Source organism: Solanum tuberosum, unplaced genomic scaffold, assembly GCF_000226075.1.
Source record: "Solanum tuberosum cultivar DM 1-3 516 R44 unplaced genomic scaffold, SolTub_3.0 scf00046, whole genome shotgun sequence".
NCBI classification, from domain to species: domain Eukaryota; kingdom Viridiplantae; phylum Streptophyta; class Magnoliopsida; order Solanales; family Solanaceae; genus Solanum; species Solanum tuberosum.
In genome coordinates, this window is record NW_006238971.1 from 2,394,225 (window position 1) to 2,410,459 (window position 16,235).

The 16,235-nt window shown below is 38.5% G+C and overlaps 1 long non-coding RNA gene across 1 annotated transcript; it reads left to right on the forward strand.

Annotated features, from left to right (window-relative positions):
- The first annotated feature begins 5,091 nt into the window (after positions 1–5,091).
- Positions 5,092–5,414, forward strand: LOC107059900 (uncharacterized). The gene is made up of 2 exons (XR_001473016.1): positions 5,092–5,223; positions 5,321–5,414. It is a non-coding gene; the product is annotated as an uncharacterized lncRNA (long non-coding RNA).
- Positions 5,415–16,235: the final 10,821 nt, after the last annotated feature.

A 16,235-nucleotide genomic window follows, 5' to 3' on the forward strand; every position in this document is an offset into this window, starting at 1 on the left:
TTACCGGGGTGATAGAGAACACTCATATCATAATCCTTCAATAACTCAAACCATATTATTTGGCTAAGGTTTAGATCGTTCTGATTAAACACACATTGTAAACTCTTATGGTTGGTGAAAACATCACATGAACACCATACAAATAGTGCCTCCAAATCTTTAAGGCAAAAACAACCGTCGCTAGTTCAAGGTCATGGGTAGGATAATTCTTTTCATGAATCTTGATTCGTCATGAAGCATAGGCAATGACTTTCCCATTTTGCATTAGCACACATCCTAGCCCAATTCTCGAGGCATCACAAAAAACAACAAAACCATTAGTCCCTTCTGGTAAAGTCAACACCGGAGGGGAAGTAAGTCTATCCTTCAACTCTTGGAAACTCTTTTTTCATGCTTCAGACCATATGAACTTAACCTTCTTTTGGATCAAAGTCATCAAAGGAGAGGAAATTGAAGAGAACCCTTTAATAAACCTTCTATAGTAACCGGCTAGACCCAAGAAACTTCTAATATCTGAAGGGGATAGACGTCTAGGCCAACTCTTAACTGCATCCATATTCATAGGATCTACCTCAATTCCCTTACTTGAAACAATGTGACCAAGAAAAGCTACGGACCTTAGCCAAAACTCACATTTGCTAAACTTTTCAAAGAGTTGTTGGTCCTTGAGAAATTGCAACACAATCCTCAAATGATTGATATGATAATCCACACTTCACAAATAGATCAATATGTCAATGAACACAATCACAAACATGTCAAGGTACCATCTAAACACCTTATTTATCAAATCCATAAATGTTGGCAAAGCATTAGTCAAACCAAACGACATTACCAATAACTCATAATGACCATACCGAGTTCGAAAAGCCGTCTTCGGAATGCCATCTTCTGTAACTACCTGGATTTGAAAAAGGACAAAATGCAGATTTTCAGAAGTTGTTGATGCCACCGACGGAAGCCACCTACTGACAGTAGGTTAACCCACTGACCGTAGGTGTGGTCCGTGGTCGACTACCTAAACTTGTTCCAGAAAAATCTAGAACCATGATGGGACCTACATACCATAGGTGGGACCACAGTCCGTGGTTCAGATCCCAGCTTGCAGCTCCCAGACACCGATCGATGAACTGATAGGACGGACCGTCGATCAAACCACGGACCATCAGTCAGGGTCCGTAGGTCGGCAGTCGACTTTCAGCTTAAGGGTAGTTGGGTCTTTTCTTAATTATTTTATCCCTAAACTACGTCATTTGGTTTAGTTTAAGCCTAATATTCTAGTCAGAACTTACCCTAAGTGATTCATTCACCAAAATTCATCAAAATTTAGAGCAAAAGAGGAGTAAGAGTCGACCAAATCCTTCCAAGAACACAATAGATTTTCTTCAATTTCAGCCCCAAATTTGAAGGATTTCTCCATAGAATTCGTCACCATGTATGTGGGATTTCACTAGTGGGTTCCTTTCATCCACTAGGTCCCTTGAATTCAGTCAAATTTTTTATTCGCTATATCTTACTTAGACCTAGGGTTATTAAAACCTTAGATATTGGTTGTGATTTAATGTTATAGTATTCTTAATCAGATTAATATGTTTTCATGAAAATGTTGCTTAGTTCCTTGCATGAAAATCATAACCCTAGTTGTGTAGATTATGTTAGTTCATGAATTACACTTGCTAGGTCAGTTAAACAGATATACATGCTCCAATTTTGAACGTTTCATTGTCAATACCTAAATGTTGCATTCTCAGATTTGCATATCAGAATATTGAGCTATCCAGTATTTCAGTAATGTTGTGTCATACACATTCCCAGTGTAGAGTAGGCTTAGCACCGAGTTGGACTAAGGTTCAGCATACCCTCATAGTCCCAGAACTACGTGCCCCCATAGATTTATAGGTCTCCTCTGTTAGGCTTCAAATTTAGTGATCATGTCATTCATGCCTTTATACCCCTGGCAAGGTATATTGGGTCCTCTCGATGTGGCATATACATCGGACTCCACATTTATCTCACGTGGTTTTATGTTGGTTAATAGTAGCTCCCAAAGTCAGACTCTACTGCATATCACCAGGTTTTCAGTTACACTTCAATATTGAGTCCCAGCATGTTAAATTCATTATTAGTACTTGGTCATTGCATTTAGCTCAGCTTTCAATTATATTTGAGTATCTATGTTTCTGTTCAGATTATATCATTGCTCAGTTATGTTTGTTCAACTTTTATACCTTGTTCAACTATTATATATATCTTGCATGCTTAGTACATTCCAATAACTAACGCATACTCTGCACTACATCTTTTCATGATGTATGTTTAGGTATTCAACATCTAGATCAAGTATAGATCGATTCTGGATTCTTATTCAACAGCTTCAGTGGTGAGTCCTCATAATTCGAGAACAACAGACTTATCTTTCATATTTAGTCTTTCATTTCAGTTTTCAGATTTGCTAAGAGTTAGCTGGGGGAATGTCCCAACAACTCTAGTCAGTAGAGGCTTTTTCAAACATAATATTAGATTCAACTTTAGATTTGAGTTTGATCTTTCAGTTGTCATTGAACTCTTAGTATATTTCATATATTTAGATTAGTTGGGTATTCCCTACTAGGTATTCCCCACTTTCAGTTACCACTGTTTTAGCTTCCGCATAATATCTCTTTAATTAGATTGTTTTAGTATTCTTATGATATGCCATCTTCAGGGTTAGCTTGGGGTCACTCGAGATCCTAGGTCTCGTGTTTACGTCAAGGGGTAGTCTCGGGGAGTGACAAACTTGGTATCAGATTATTAGGTTAAAGAGTCCTAGGATGTCTGAAAGCCGCACTAAGTAGAGTCTCTTTCATGGGTGTGAAGTGCACCACTTCTAATGAGAGGGAGGCTACGAAGTGTTTTAGAAAAAACTTCACTTTCTTATTATTATTATCGTGCGTAGGTATGATCTCCTTTCTAATTTGTTGTTATGCAATTTAGATCATTCCTTCTCGTAGAGCTAACACACAGAATGCTAATGCTAATGATGGATCAATGGCTCAGAGTGTAGCCAACCAGAACAATCAGCAGGTCCAGTTCCTACTAATACTAATGATGGATCAATGGCAGCTAGAGTTTGAGATTTTGTTAAGATGAATCCGCTTGAGTTCCTAGGATCGCAAATTGGTGAGGACATACAGAACTTCATTGATGAGGTTAAAAAAATCTTTGGAGTGATGCAAGTGACTTGTAATGATAGGGTAGAGTTGGCATCCTACCAACTTAAGGATGTGGCTCACATCTAGTTGACTCAGTTGAAAGAAAACGGGGGTGCGTATGCAGCTCCTGTGACTAGGGAGTGCTTTACTGGAGCGTTTCTGGATAGGTTCTTCCCAAGAGAGTTGAGGGAGGCTAAAGCTCAAGAATTCATGAATTTGAGGCAAGGTAGCATGTTAGTCCAAGAGTAAGGACTTAAGTTCACCCAACTCTCTAGGTATGCTCCACATATGGTTGCCGATCCAATGGCACAAATGAGTAAGTTTATGTTTGGGGTATCCGATTTGGTAAAGACAGAGTGTAGGAATGCTATGTTGTTAAATGATATGAATATCTCTAGGTTTATAACCCATGCTCAGCAGGTTGAGGGAGATAAGCTTAGGGAAATAGCTAAGGACAACAAGAAGGCTAGAACAGGGATTTATGAATGCTCTCAGTAGAAATTGAGTGGTGGGAATCGCTCACAATTTCAACAGAGATCTACAGCCCCAGCACCTTCATCAGCTAGTGCCCCATTCCTTAGGTTTCGATAGGATCAGAAAGGTATGGCATCAGGCTCTATGTCTCAAGAGAGTAATTCAGGTAACAGAACTCTCCCAACTTGTCCAAAGTGTGGTAAGAACCATCTTGGCTAGTTTCTTGCGGGCAAGGAAGGGTGTTTTGGGTGTGCTCAGTCTGGCCATAGGTTGAAAGATTGCCCTTCTACCATGCAGGGGCAATGAGGTAATAGTAATAGGGCTCAGTCTACAATTCCAGCAGCACCAGTAGGTCACCAAACTCAGAAGGGTGTTTCATCTGGTACAGGTGGCAGTCAGCGCCATAATATGTTGTATGCTCTCCGGGCTTGCCAGGACCAGGAAGATTCTCCTGATGTGGTCATTGGTACGTTACGAGTCTTCCATTTAGATGTTTATGCATTGTTGGATCCATGTGCTACTCTTTCCTTTGTAACTCCCTATATAGTAGTAAACTTCGGTGTTAGTCTAGAAACTCTTTCAGAACCCTTCTCAGTCTCTACTCCAGTTGGTGACCCAGTTATAGCTAGATGGGTATACAAAAATCCCCCTGTCACAGTGTGTCATAAAGTCATCTCAGCAGATCCTGTAGAGTTAGAAATGGTAGACTTTGATATCATTATAGGCATGGATTGGTTACATTCCTGTTATCAATCAGTCGATTATAGAACTAGGATCGTTCCCTTTCAGTTTCCAAATGAGCCTGTCTTAGAATGGAAGGGTAGTAGCTCAGTGCCTGTAGGTCAATTTATCTCTTACCTTAAGGCTAGAAAGATAATTTCCAAAGGGTACATATATCATCTTGTGTTACAACCCGAGAGTAGCCCCTAGACGTAACACGGCATACAAAACTCCGAAGAGCCTTATACAAACCTCTAGCACATCATACCATAAAAACATAGGAAATTTTGTGGAAATTTAAAACTTTTCATTACAATCAAAGTCTTTTATAAAAGTAGGCGGAAGTCTATGACACTATGTCTCAAACCATCTACTACACTTGAATAACACTTAGGGATATAGCCCATACAAAAGCTCTAAAGGTAAAACAAAAGACATAAAGGTAATAATGGGTTTGTCCATGAAGCTGTGAGGACTCACCAAATCTTAAACTCCATGCTCATTAGAAACCTATCTTCCAAGAATAGTACTCAAGTCTCCAAACCCTACACTTTGTAAAAAATTAAAAGAAATATGGGTTAGCACAAATATGTATTAAGTATGATAGCCCTGCAAGAAAAACCTTTTTTTTTTTTAATGAATATGTAGTCCAGTAGACCTTTTATTTATTCATAACCCCAAATACAAAAACAAATAATAAACAAAAATAGACCTACCCTATTACTTTGTCGGTCCAAGAAATACAGGTTTGAAGGTTTTTAGGAAACCATTTTCTTCTTTGTCTCAGCAGCCTCTGATTGGTGCCTCCATGTTCATCTCTATTGAGTTTGCAGTTGAGGTAAGCATCAATTAACCTTCTCTCCATTGTTACGCCCTTTTCGCATTTGTAATTGTTGATGTCAAATCTGCTTCCAATCTGATAACTCGACTTGTAGCTTTTCATATTCAGACAGTGATCTTGAGCCAGGCGTAATTGCAGCTCTCAGATCCAAAACATTGGTGCTCCTTAAGGTCTCCACAACACTCAGGTTAGTCAATTGTGTATCGTACACCACTAAAACTTGTACTATTTCTCCATTTCCGTATCTGCTATGTGACTGAATGCCCTCTGTTACTCCTCTGTATATGTTGTTGCTTGATTTTTGATTGGTCTAGTTCGGATTCTCAATGAAGGAACTTGAGCCTTGTCCATGTTCAAAATGCATTTTCCTTTCGTAGGTAGACTTATGAATGTGTTGAACTGAACCAATCCTACTGCTCCTATCACTGCGTTAGCTATGAAATCCGCTAAATTGTTCCCCTCCCTCAGTGTATGTTGAATCCTTACTTTGTTGATCTCCATTAATACCCTACATTCCTCCACCTGCTCAACTCTTTTCCCCAGGGGAACTTTTCCAAGAGTTCCTTAGACAGTTAACAATGCTAAGAGAGTCTGATTCCAGCCAAAAACCCCTCTAATCCAACCCTTTTACAGTATCTTAGGGCCTCCAATATTGCAATGATTTCTGCTTCCGTGTTGGTTCTCAAACCAATATCTTCTCCCTGTGCATATAAAAGATTACCATATTCATCCCTAATACAAAATCCATAAGCACTTTGTCCAGGGTTCCCTCTGCAAGCACCATCTGTATTCACTTTAATTTTATTCCTTGGTGGTGGAACCCATCTTACGCTCATGGCATAAAGCTTAGGTTTGTATTCATTAAGATATTTGACTATATCCTGCCATTCTGTAGGGATCGTTTGTATCCAAGGGTATTGCAACTTAATGACAAGATGTATCTGAATTCTGATCTGCTCCTTCATCTGATTATAACTGCATTTTCCTCCATGTTTGATTGTGTTCCTTCTCCTCCACAGAGCCCACATTATCATTGCTGGAACTGCTTTCTGAATTGCCATTAGCTTTATATTAGCATCTCTGATCCACCATTTTGTGATTAGTTGTTGCAAATGCATGCCTTCTATGTTTATACCTGCACAAATAGCAAACTGCTTCCACAGCCTATTGGCTATAGAAGCTGTTAGAAAAAGGTGGGTCATAGTCTCATGTTTGCTTTCATCACAACACCAACATTTTGAGACAAAATGTATGTTCATCCTTTGCAAGTTATCATCTATAGCTACCCTTCTTTTCCACACCCTCCACAAGAAGAAACATAATTTAAAAGGCATTTTGGGATCCCAAATAAATTCAAAGTCTCTTCTTTTCTCCTTTTTATTCCTCAAACCCTCCCAGGCAGATTTCACACTGAATTCTCCATTATTTTCCAACATCCACCAAGCTTTATCATTCCTCCCCTCAATTAACTCTGGTTTAATATTATCTATTATACATTCTGTTATCTCTTCTGATATGTGATTCAGAAGCTTATGTTTATCCCAACTCCTATTATGAATAAACTCTTTGACCTCTATTTCTTCTTCCTTAGCATTGTCCCCCTCTATATAGTATAGATCCCCTAGCTTTGTCCAATTGTCATACCAGAAACTTGAGGACCCATTAATGGTTTGCCACCAAATATTATGTTCCACCTCTTCCCTAATCATCACCATCTTCCTCCAACTATGAGATCCCCCTAAGCTTTTTTCCATTATAGGATGGACTTTCTTGCAGTATTTGTTCCACATAAATGCACTCCACAGTGAGTCTGTAGATACCCTAAAATTCCACCATAGTTTAGCAAAAAGTGCATTGGATAGGTCATGCAATGATCTGAAACCCAAGCCACCTTCTTCTTTTGGACTGCATAAGTCCTCCCATGCTACCCAATGCTTACTTCTTGTACCAGCAGTGTTGCTCCAAAAAAACCTTGCAAATATCATATGTAACTGTTTAATAATCCCTTTAGGTGGATTCATTGCAGTTAAAAGATATACAGGCATTGATTGGAGCACATGAGCTACCAAGATGTATCTTCCCCCAAAAGAAATTAGTTTGTTCTGCCACAATAATATTCTCTTTCTCACTTTCTTCAGCAGCTCTTCAAAATGATCTGATCTTCTTCTCCTATAAAATATAGGACATCCTAAATAAGTGAAAGGAAAAGATCCCTGACCTATTCCTGTCAATTTCCTTATTCTTGAGCAATCTGGAATAGGCACTTTCTCATGAAGATATACAAAACTTTTAGATAAATTGATCAGTTGGCCAGAAACATATTCATATTCTCTTAGCACCTTCATCATCTTCTTTATAGATCTATGATGTCCAGAACAGAATAAAATAGTGTCGTCAGCATATGACAGATGGTTTATGTCTGGGCTCCACTTGGGCATACCATATCCTCTGTAATCTGGATCCTCATGCAGTTTATTCAGACCCCTTGATAAAACTTCAGCAGCAATGATGAACAAAGTGGGAGATAATGGGTCTCCTTGTTTCAATCCCCTAGTGGATTTGAAAAAACCTTGTTTTTGCCCATTAATTAGTATAGAATACCAATTATTAGTTAGTATCCTCCAAACCATATCAATCACTCTTTCCCCAAAACCAAATTTTCTCAACACTTTTGTTAGAAACACCCAAGACACCCTATCATATGCTTTAGTCATATCCAACTTAACTACAATATTATGCAACTTGTTTCTTCTATTAATGTCCCTAACAATTTCTTGAGCTAACAACACATTCTCAGAAATGCTTCTACCTTTTACAAACCCAGCCTGATTGTTTGAAATAATCTTGGGGAGCATTGGGACAATTCTTTCATGAAGCATTCTAGAGATTATTTTATTAGAAAATGTACTTAGACTAATTGGCCTTAAATCTGAAAAAGTCACCACTTTTTCTTTTTTGGGAATAAGCACCAAATTAGTGTGAGTAACATACCTTGGCAACTCTTGTCCAGCAAAGAATGCCTGCACCATTCTAGTGATATCCTTGCCTAAGATGTCCCAACATGTCTGAAAGAACAATCCAGAAAAGCCATCAGGTCCACTAGTGCTGTCTCCATTTAAAGCATCCACCACTATCTTTACTTCATTCTCTGTTGGTGGTTTACTGATTCTGTCATTGTCCTCTTGTGTGATCAAAGAAGGAATATTCTCCAGCATGCTGTAGTCTCTGTCTCCCCTCACCTCATTGAATTGCTCCTTAAAAACTTTGACAGCTTCTTCCCCAATGTTCTGTGCACCACTAATGATATCTCCTTGATCAGTGTGAATCTCATCTATATTCATCCTCCTTCTTCTGCCTTTCACATAAGAGTGGAAGAATTTTGTATTTCTGTCCCCATCCTTGAACCAGCTCAATCCTGACTTCTGCTTCCAATATTCTTCCTCAAGATTTAAGAATCTAATAAGCTTTGCCTCTGCCTTCTTCAATTCTTCCCTTGAATTCTCATCAGGCCTAACCTCCAGTTGAGCTTCTTTGGTCTGAATAATATCCTCTAATGTAGCAATTTGCTGGAAAATATTCCCATATTCTTTTTTGCTCCATTCTGCCAGAGCAGCCTTTACTTTTTTCATCTTTGTTTGTACCTCTGTAAATGGGGACCCTACAAAATCAATCTTCCAATTATCCTCTACAATTTTCTTGAAATCTTTGTGTTTTGTCCAAAAATTCAAAAATTTGAAAGGCTTAATCACTGGTTCACTATATGTGTTGCATTTAACCAGTAAAGGTGCATGATCTGATCCTTGTCTCAGCAGATGTGTTACTTCTGAAGCTGGGAGTAACTCAAAAAACTTTTGATTGCCCATTATTCTATCCAATCTTTTAAATATGCAAGCCTTCCCTATTCTTCCATTCCACCATGTATATTTACTCCCAGTGAATTTTATCTCATCAAGGGCACAATTACTCAAACATTGCTCAAAATCGATAGTCTCTAAATTTGACACTGGTAGCCCTCCAAGCTTTTCCTCTTCATTTCTTATTACATTAAAATCCCCACCTACCACCCAAGGCAAGTGATTGCCTTCAATAACATTCTCCAACTCTTCCCATAATTCAAGTCTTTCTATTGCACTACATCTAGCATAAACTGCTGTCATCACTATCTGCTTTTGACTGCCAGTGTGAGTAAATCTAACAGTGATTTGTTGGATAGTGTCTGATATGATGTGTCCCTCCCACTCTTCATGCCAGAATATCCAAATTTTTGAAGAACAGTTAACTAAGGCATTTGTTAGTCCTACTCTCCTCCTGTAACTTTCTACTTCTGATGGATTTTGAAATGGCTCAAAGAGAGAAATATATGAAAAATGATGTCTTCTATTAAGATCTAGTAATCTCTCAAAAGCATTTTGAGTATTCACTGATCTTATATTCCAAAAGATGATGTTGTCTATCATAGATCACAAGATGTTTGCCTCTCCCTACTACTTCTTGTTTGCACCTGTAAAGGTACTGTAATCCCTGGTTTAGCTTTTCTTAGTCCACTTCTCAGTCTGTCCAGCTGTCTGGGTGACAAATCACCCTCTTTGCCAATGCTTTAATGTTTCCTCCATCTCTTCATCCTCCTTCTTGTTTTCCTTAGAACACAAACTTCCTCACTGTTTGGATCTTCTGGCATCCCATTAGTGGCTTCTACTGCTTGAAATTCTTTGCAAAGAGTTGAATTCCCTGCCACTGGTTCACCACTTGGATTTATGTTGATAGCCCCTTGAACTTCCACCAACTCTTCATGTGACTTCCCTATTTTATTAGTACTTTGTACACTCTTTTCTGTTTCTTGTTCATTGTTTTTGCTCCAACGCTCCCCAATACTTTTTTGCCCACTTCTTCTCATTGGTGATCTGATTTGTTCATGGTTGTTTTGATTTGTATCTTTCTTGTTGTTGTTAGTTTCTGATTGTTCTGATTGCATCTCTCTCTGCTTCACTACTTCTTCCCCTTTATCTTTGTCCTCTTTCTGTGTTCTGGATTCACTTTGTCCTTCTTCCATCTCTAGTGCAGTAAATTTGTTCACAATAGTTACAACACCTTCCTCTTGTGGCCTAATTTTTTTGTGCCACTGTTGTGTCACCCCTGTCCTCTTTTGCTGTCCACCCCTACCAAATCCATTTTTCGACCTATACTCCTTGAATATCTGTTCATCATCATTCTGTTGGCCCTGGATGTCTTTTCCTTTTCCTTTATCATCTTTCCTCTCCCCCTTAAGCACTTTGTCTTTAGTATCTTTGTCCTCCTTGGGATATAATTCTGGATGCACAATATAACAAGCATTTTCATCATGTCCTTGCAATTTGCAAGTTTAACAATATTTAGGCACATAGTCATATTTTATTCTAATCCATTTCTCAACTACTTCTCCTGTACTTTGTTTCCTGACCCCTATCTTGATCCTTTTTGGAAAATCACTTAATAAATCCACTTCCACCTTTACTCTTGCACAACTGGGTCTTGATTGATTCTTGGTGGCCATATCTACCTGTAGAGGTTTACCCACGGCTGATGCCAATGAGAAAACTGCTTCTTTGACAAAAAAATTCGGGGGTAACTCTGGGAAAGAAATCCAAGCTATGGCTATTGTAGTTTCTTCCTCCGAGTCAAAAAGTGGATCCCACTTTAGTGTTCTCATTGGGTACGACCACCCCTTATGAGTTATGTAAAACATTGGCTTTGACAGTAAGTTTACGTAGTCCTCTAAGAGAGAGGCCCTTATCAGCACATATCTATTGCTCAATAAACCAATTTTACATTCTCCTTTCAAGTTACATTGTTTGGGGATTAACGATCTGAGTTCTTGAATCTCCGGCCATCCATGTGAAAATTTTCCAAGTATGGCATATTGTAGGTTCTCCTTAATTATCATTTGTTCTACTTCCTCCTCCTCCCAAATAACTCTTGGTTCTCCATGCAAATATGTAACAGGTTTGAGCGTTAAAGGGATTGCTGGTGTTGACTTCGTGATAACTGGGCGTAAGGCTCCCAAAAAATTCAAAGCAGTATGTGGCAGGGACTGGTTGGTGTGCGGCGCAACCTCCCCTGATGGAGGCTGTCCGATCAGCATGGCAGCCATGCCACCGGCAATGATATGCGATGACTGCTAAAGTATCAAGGTGTTGCTAGGGTTTTTTCTTCCCATAAACATGATAAAAGGGACATTTTTGTTGAATGCATGCACTTTGCTAGTTTCAAACCATCATTTATGTAAATACTGTGAAAACACAATCATAAGCATACAAGACATCATGGGATAATATAGACTATAGCATAGTAGACAACAATCACAACTAGTGCACAAAAGAGATACCATTAGGAACATATACATAGTCAATGCAATCTTGTGTTAACATGACATGTGAGCAACACTTCATGAGCCACCTCAAGGCAAGCTTGTGCAATGCTTAGGTAAGACCCCATAATCCCACCTACACTAAGCAATTCACTTTAGATCCTCATTCATGTTTATCCTTTTTAATCTCATCCTTATCCTATCTCTCATAGACTATGAAACACTCACTTTTAGTCAACCACATCAATAGAAGCAACTCATAAAAACAATCCAAGTTAACATGCAACATTAAAAGTAGATTTGACATCAAATGCAATAACCATTTAGGCACGAACACATTCATTACATGAGTCATCTTGAGAAGTAGGAACTACCATAACTACTCTCAAAGCCTACCTGTGCAATGCCTGGATGAAGTCCCATATCCCTACCCATACAAAGTAGAACTCCTTGAATAGCTATAGTACATCCGAGACTTGACCTTGTGGGAATTAGTATTAACCGACATAGAGAGTGTGAGCTTGCATGGAATCTGGTGACATGCCCCACACCGAAAAGAGGTGTCCTACTTGCCTTAGGTAGAACCAAAATGTATTAGCTTGGAAGTGAATCCAATGGCTAAATAACTTACGGGGGCACGTAGTTATGGGATAAGGAGATTGCTACTAGAAACCCTAAACTTATTGTATTGACAGGGGAGCTTCCATCTCATGAGATTACTTTAGATGACCCAGCCTTTGGAATTGAGGGGAGAGCCTCTATCTTATATTCAATATCCACTTGGTGCTAGGCATAACTTCCCATGAATACATGTCTAGTCTTGAATTGAATTTACAAGCATGAAGGAGTATCTTACCCTCCATCCAACACAATTCATGGAGGTAGCTGCTAGATTCATTAGGTGAGAATGGACTTTCAACCTAAGAACTTCATGATATATTCAATTAGATGAGAACTAACTTTCAACCTAGAATCTTCAATATATGAGGAAAACTTTCACATTATGCTCATTATGTGTTTATGAGAATGAACTTTCAATCAACACAATAATATCATCATAATCATGGAATCATCATGTCTAAGTGTGTGTTAGTTAGAATAGACTTTCAACTACACCACAATTACATCAAAGTCATGATCACTTTTGTCATGACCCAGGGGTACCCCCTAGACGTAAAATGGCGTACTTGACCCCAAAGGGCTCTTATACAAGACCTTAGCATAATCAAAACATAAGATAATATAAAAGTATGGGAAAATTCAAAACTACTTTAAAACTATACAATCGAAAACATTTTCATAAGCAAACGGAAGTCTTTACTATAACCTTGTCTCAAACCATCTATTTAACTCATGAATAAAAGTCTTGGGATGCAGCCCATATAAAAGTATAAAACATAAAGAAATGACATAATGGGAACATAATGGGTTTGTCCTCGAAGCTATGAGGACTCACCAAATATTCAAGTCTTCTTGCACCTTAGGAACCTAGCCTTCAAGCAACTCAATCTCCAAAACCCTACATTTGATTAGAATGTAGGAAATATGCGTTAGTACAAAATTTACCAAGTATGAAAACTAGCACAATATCATAAGAAAATCTCAAAATGGTTAGTCAACATAAGACATAAGCATAAGAGATAATAACATATACATAGCATAATCTCCAACATAGGCATCATATCATCACAAGTCAACATAAGACATCGTTAATGAGCATAGGAGATATATCATGTTCATGGCATAGTCTTAACTTAGACTTTCATATTTACAGACTTCAACCTTTAGTCTTTCATATTACAAGAGAACTACTTCACAAGCCACCTCCAACCATACTTGTGCAAGGAAAGAATAGCATCCCATAATACTATCCAAGCTAAGTACCTCATTTTGGTCATTCTTGGGCATAGTCCACCTTCATAGTCAAGACCTAGGTTTTCATGTCATAAGAGAACTTATACTGCTAAGTAACCTCAAGACACACTTGTGCAATGCATGAGTGGCATCCCATAATACCACTGACACTAAACATATCTTGACATCACTCTATTCATGCTTTCTAATCATAGGTGTCATTCTTGACCTACTTCATAAGGACAAGGAACTATCATGTTGAGTCAATCATATCATGGAAGGCAACTATAGCAACAATCCAAGCTAAGCATATATCACATAAGAGGACACTTCATAAGTAGCTTCAAGTCATACTTGTGCCATGTATAAATGGCATCCCATACTACCACTCATACTAAGTACTTCTTTAGGCTAGCTTACTTAATGCTTCCTATTTATCATTCTAGTCTATCAAAGAATAGCACACTACTAGGCTAGACCTAACTACCATGGAAGGCATACTATCATGCAACCCAAGCTATACAAGGTAGAATACAAGTATTCAAACCTAGCTACCATGCAAACCTTTACATATGATGCAAGCTACCCTTAGGGAAGTATGCATCCTCAACCCTAAGCTATCCTTAGGAGAGTATGAATCCTCTATCCTAAGCTACCATGAAATGGTCTTGGCCTAACCAATTCAAGCTACCATGAAGGCATTCTTTCAATGCTAGTTCAAGCTACCCTTAGGAGAGTATAGGTCCTCAATCCTAGGCTACCATGCCTATCCTAATTCAAGCTAACCTTAGGAGAGCATAATTCCTCAATCCCAAGCTACCATGAGAACTACAAACTCATACTATCATACAAGCTATACATGAAGGGATCATATGTCACACTTCAAGCTGTCATAGTTCGTACATATTTAGATTTATTTTTGGTGATTAACCTATCAATTAGAACCATTCTATGTGAGAAGACCTTTCACATTCTACATACATGCATTCATATAGTACTAGGTAGGTCATGTGGGTAAAAGCCTTCCACCACAACACTATCTATTTTGTATACCAATTCTATGCAATATATCTCGTCATATTAGACTTACTCTATAAGCCCTAGTGATCAACATTATGACTTCAAGCCCTATTATCAAGCTTTACTCCACAATCATCATACTAGACTAGATCACAAGACATATTAGTCACAAGCTTTAATCATAGGCAATTCTAGGCATAATTCATCATAAAGTCTCAAATTCAATCATTCTAATTCATGGTCTATCATACATGCATAAGTCTAGTTCAATTCATGATTTCATATTCCCATTCTTGAATAAGTTCTATACATGATGACAATTCTAGAAGATCTATCAAGAATCATCAATTTCTCATCAAAAGAAATAAACCCACATACTTTGATTTCTAGGGTTAATCATGGAATTCATATAAATTATTCATAATATCATGAATCAACACTAAATTAATCATATATAAGTATTATCCAACCAATTGGAATCATACCCATCTAAAACCCACACATTGGAAGTAACCCTAGCTTAAATTGGGGTTCTTCTTCACAAATTAGGGGAAATCCTAGGGGACTCTATGGGTGGAACAACCCATAGATTAAAATCTAAACATACCTTAATCAAAGCCCTAGCACAAGCCTTCAACAATGGAGCCTTTGATCTTGAAATTAGCTTCAAGCTCTAGCTTCTTCTTCAATGGAGGTCTTTCTAGAGAGAAATATTTGTGAGAGGAGTGATTTGGGATTTTGATTTGTGTCTTGTGAAAAGTGACTTAAAATTAGGGGCTAATGACTTAAAATACCTTAAATAGGTGAATAAAACTCATATAAAATGAACCCCACTTAAAACTAGTCGAATAGGAATTTCCCATTTTACCCTCAACTTGGCAGCCCCTTGCCAGGGATCACACCCCTCTTCACGAGCCGTCAAGGGCAGCACGGCCCGTGGTGGTGCCCGTGGTCCCTTGACCAGTAGCTCCCTTCAACAAGCCAAACTCCCATAATCCTAAGGCATGACCACAAGTTGTGGTCATGACCACGGGTAGTGAAGTGGCTCGTGGTCCCTTAGGTAGTAGCTAGGCCTAAGGACCTTGATTCCCATGACACTAAGGGGTCTTCACGGACCCCTTCACGGACCTTGGTCAAGACCACTGGTCATGAAGGTGGTCATGAACCCTAGGCAGTGCATTGCCAAGGTTGGGCAGCCTTGGCCTTTGGCTTAGGCTTTGCCCCCTTGCCTTAGCAATTAGCCTTGCAACCCTTACCCAAACCTTAGGTAATTTTCTAAACTACGGGGTCTAACATGTACCTTGATGTTTAACCACTAACCCCATTATTCTAAGCACAAAAAGTCTCATCTACGACTCTATTCCTCATACCTCAAACCTTAGAACCCTAGCTTGAGGCTCTAGTTTGGTCTAATAGTTTCCGGGGGTTTACAACTTTACTTTCTCAAAAGATGGTCTTACATAAAGAACACACTTTCACTAAGAATGTGTAATATCATATATTTCCCCTTTAAGGACCAAAGACCATATTCAATCAACACATCTTGCATTCATTATATTAGACATGGATATAGTCTTAGTTCAAGTAATCTATTCATTAAATGCATGATCTCAAACACTCATAATATAGGTCATGTTTGTGGAGTCTTTCCACAATAACACTACATACAATTCAACACACAACAATTTAGAGTATAATCATGTTCATAAAGTATACACATAAAGCCACAATTTGGCATAAGTCTCATGTCTTACCCCTCTTGGATCAAGGATCACAATCAACCAATCTCATT